Genomic DNA, 5,000 nt, shown 5'->3' with positions numbered 1-5,000 from the left:
TTATGTTTATGAGGACCAAATGGCCCCCCAAGAAATTAATACCAGTAAATTTTGACATTGTGTGGGATTTTTTTTAATTTTTTTTTTGTCCCCATTAGGAAACATTAATACACACACACACACTACACACAGCACACATCGTAACACAAAAATGAACACAGGTACAAACAGACTGTATTTTATAGTGATAATTAACCATGAAAATCCGCTGTCACCAACAGGACTGTTTCTGAAAAAGCCATAACAATTCCCGTTATACCACGAGAGTCAAAAACACGACCTGCAAACTGAATATCCCCAATGTAAACGGACTGTGCATCAGTGTTAAGTGAACTCCTGAAGAATGTGGAAACAAAAACAAAGTCCACCTTTGGAAATTAGGCATCCCTCCACCTCCAGGTACTCTGCATGATAGCCAGCTATCTGATGTAAATGCTTTTTGTGTTCTTTGGTCCCGTTTTTTTGTAATGATTCCATAGCTGATCCAGTGGCAGTGGTCTCAGTTATGATCATGAGAAGTATGTTTATTAGTTTATTCAGTCGTCTCAAGTCATTGAGTATTTTTATTTGTTATTACATGTTATGGTATGAATGGGTACCGATCAAAGAATCCTTTACTTCATTTTACCTAAGAAAAAAAGCTGAAAGGTTTATATGTATAACAATTCTTTTTTGAAGAGCTGTAGGTTTGCTATTGATACAATATAATGTTTTCAACTCATCCATCCTGAAATAACAGCCTTTTTTCAAAGGGTGTTTATTATACCATCTTTAATTTAATTTTGTGATATCATGTGTTTTCGGCCATCGGGCTCTGTTAAAAAAAAAAAAAAAAAAAAACATTGTTCGACCCCCCAATAATAATGCAGAATAGCAGCTGAATTAGCAGCTTTTTTTTATTTAATATAGTTATTGTTCGTATTTTTTGAACTTGGTTTTTAGGAATAATTTTAAGCATCTTTCTGCTCTTGCCAGTTTGGCCCTTTTTAATCCTCACTTTAACTGAATCATGGAAATCAATGTCATACAATGTGTGTACATATAGGTGTTCATGTGTTGATGCATTCATGTGCAATCGCGACTTGGTGATGTCATGTTTCATACCGTTTTCTCTTTTGAGCTCTTAATGTTACATTCTGGATCCAGCCTTTCTTAGCCCATCAAGCTCTTTGATCATTTAAAAAATAAACCAGATGATTTTTCATAGTAAAAAGGAATCTTAAGCATTAAGAAATTCACCTCTTACATAATCCACAGCTTAATTTTCCATATTTATTAAATTTCCAGTCTTGAGTGAACTGATTTGATAAATCTTCACATTATTCCAGTGAGGCTTGGTGAAAAAACATGAGCTTACGAGTATTACCACCACGACAGGCCTGAAGTGCACTTGGGATTCTGATGTTGATGGTCCCAGATACCATACAAAAAACATATGGTTTGGTGGGTATGAGTACTGGTATGTAACTTTCCTAATGTTTTCTTACCATTGTTTTTTATATTTAACTTTCATTTGTGTGTTTATATTCCATTCATTCCATCGCATTGGTTGTAAACGTAGGTTTTTCAGGTTACCTCCAGAAAGAAATGGTAAAAAAGTGCAACGAGATGAAGCTCATTGGAGAAATGCGTCAATCACTAGCCATACATTTCACAACAAAGAAATGTTCTACCTGTTTCAATGGCACTTATAAATATGGGTCACCTGTTAACAACACATTCAGGCTAAAACAAGTTCAACATATTTCGGTAAACTGCACTTTTTTTTTGCATAGAACATAATTTTTTTGAAAAAACTGCACAGAAAGGCAGTTAAACAGCACAGTTTTTCTAAATACCTTGCACACTATTGCGTTTCTAGAGCGTTGTCATTTTCACAAACAGCAATTATTTGAGAAATTATTATTAGTATATCATGTTTGAGGAAACATCCCAAACCAGTATATCTTGCATACTGCAATAGCTGTATTTACAGAATATGAGCTGCACATTTTTTCTCGAAGTTTCTAATGTCAGTGTGCCATTCTGTTTTGTTTGTTTCACTAAAAAAAAGGCTCTTTTGTTTATCTTTTTTTTAGGGCTTCCAGTTTGCAGTGCAAATCAAGAAAAGCCTAAACAGGGTACGACATTAAACAGAATCCAGCATGGCCTAGAATTTGAACAGTCTTTTTGTGTTTTCATACAAATTTTACAGTTTCTGTTTTTGATAGTTTTTATCTGAATGCTCACTTTTCTTTGTGCCTTTTCGTTTATTATTAAAGAAAACCCACATATACAGCACGCTGTCTGAAAAAACTAGGGTAAATCATGCTTTCTAGTTAATCATGTTCTATTGTCCTCTCGTGCTTATGCAACTATGAAGTATCATCATTCGTCACTAAAGCTTTTAAATACACATACACAACGGTCACACTCTTTTAATGCTTAAGAGTATAGAATCTATGAAAAAAGGAAAATTACAAACGTACTCATGCAGTATGTACCAACCCACATTTTAAAAACTATATATATTGCGTCATGTACCGTGGTAGCGCGTAATGTCATGCTAACAAACTCAGCTTCCTAAAAGCCTATATTATTCTATTGATGTGTTTATCAGATTAGAACAAGTAAAGATCCTAGATAGTGTGTATAAAGTGGACTATGACTTCAGCTGCCAGTACAGACCGAGAGTGCACAGATCATCTTGTCAAGTCATTAATGTGGAGCAGGGAAAGAGTGACCTGAGTGACGAGGTGGAATATGGTACGTCCTGAAGCCTAGTAATTAACATCATATTCAACTATGATAATCACTTTGTTAAGATTGTCAAAGTAGTAGTGAAGGTAATTCATATTTTTAATGGAAAAAGCAACAGGTAAGCCTGCAACAAGGGGTAAACAGTAAAAATAAACAATGTTAGTTTCCAGCTGAGCCTATAACTTTTGAATGGTAGTTTATGTATGATTACATTCATTCCATCCTGCAAATGAATGTGCTAACTCCCTGGAACATATACTTTGAATAGTTGACCTTGAAAATGCTTTTCTTTGTGCCTGTTTCGTAGGTGAGACAGAGATTCAAATTGATGCCTGCATTGCTGGCTGGCATTATTATCCCTCTCATGCTTTCCTGTTTTCCTGAGGTAGTTTCTCCTCCGTGCTGCTCAAAGGTCAGGGTACAGAGGCGCAACATCATACAGCATCAGCAGCTTAGTAGAGGAACACTCCAAAAAGATTCATGGATATGTAAATTGTGACTTTTGAAGGTTTTCGTGCACAGCCGTACTGACTTTCCATGCTTGTTTATACAGCCACACTTATGCTCGTGTGTTTTTTTCACAAAGCTTACAAACTGAACTGTAACTGCTACAAAATGGTTTTGTCAACCACACACAGAGCACACCGGCTAACACGCCATCGGTTTTTACCCCTCATACACTGTGAAATGTTACGTGTATAAAAATGTTGGTTTACTGGTATTGCAGAAAGGAAAAATGTTTTTGACTTAACGGTATATATACCTGTATGTTCACAACTTTGGCTGGTGGCTAAACAAATGGATATAGACAAAATAATGGATATAGAAAGACACATGGCAAATATTCAGACATTCAAAAAAATAAAAAATATTTTAAATATAGTTTTTATAAATTGTATATAAAATGATGTTGTGTGTGTGATATAAAATTTGGTATTTATTTTCATACTTTATGTTTCATGTGAAGATTAAGTGAGCAAAGTATTTTCCTGTAATTAAATTGTTTGCATAACTGGGCATCTTGTTTAGAGGTGGATCATTTAATTATTCGACGGAGCAAAAAAAGAGTTGTTTGTCAGTAAGGAAAGACTAGGATTTAAAAAGAAGGAAAATATATTTTAAAATTGTATTATGGTTTTACGGTAATAACAGTGTTAGGTCCTATAGTAACTACTATATACATTTTTTTATAGCAGCTACTTTAAATATTTGCATTTCTGAATCTAAAAGTAGCTAAATGTTATTCAAGCAGCACAAACAACACTCAGAGTCAGCCTTGTTGGCTCAAAACGGCTGTTTAATTGCGCGTAGATGTTTCAAAACACTTTTAGACCTTTTTTTCCTCAAAAAATACAATGGATGTTATCTTTTGAACACTCTCCATGAAAATAAATAAATTTTTTTTACTGATTTTTCATGATTTCATCTATGCATCACTATTTTAAAGAAAAGGTCAGAACGCACTCTCCGACTCTGATGAGTACTCTTCTTGCATATAAATAAATTACAGTTGCTCTGTAAATATTTCAAAAATCATTCACCAAATATCACAACTACAGTCTTTAGCTTTTTACCAATGATATATAGTTTGTCAAGATTACTTTAGGTTCAGACTAGATATTACTGTTTTGAAACATGTAATGGCAAGTGGGCCCACCGGTGGGCCAGTGACAGCTAACAGGTTAAAGAAAATATGAATAATTCTTTATTCCCTTTATTGTCTTTCTAACATGTGCAAATTGGCATATTTCATTCCCTTGAAATGTTATTTAGCATAGGCCTACTACATATATTTGTCTGGTTTGTCTATTGTGTACATACGTAGTTATTATGTGTATTGCATGTATTATAAATTATAGGCCTATATGTAGTCTGTCTTTATTAATTTATCTTTAGGAATTTACCATATTTATTTATTTAAAAAAAAAATTACAGGTGTTCTACCTGTATTTTGTATTTTACACTGCATTCCATTGTGTTTAAGAGCAATTTTATATAGGATTTATATATATATATGTGTCATTTCCCACTAATTCGACTGGGACGATATGACGCAATTCCATAAATGGAGAGAGAGAGAGAGAGAGAGAGAGAGAGAGAGAGAGAGAGAGAGAGAGAGAGAGAGAGAGAGAGAGAGAAGAGAGAGAGAGAGGAGAGAGGAGAGCTAGAGAGAGAGAGAGAGGAATGAGAGAGAGGAGAGAGAGAGAGAGAGAGGAGAGAGAGAGGAGAGAGAGAGGTGAGAGAGGCACTCTCTGGACACA

Source organism: Cyprinus carpio, chromosome A7 (genome assembly GCF_018340385.1).
Source record: "Cyprinus carpio isolate SPL01 chromosome A7, ASM1834038v1, whole genome shotgun sequence".
In the NCBI taxonomy this organism is placed as follows: domain Eukaryota; kingdom Metazoa; phylum Chordata; class Actinopteri; order Cypriniformes; family Cyprinidae; genus Cyprinus; species Cyprinus carpio.
Note: the sequence above shows the minus strand (reverse complement) of the source record.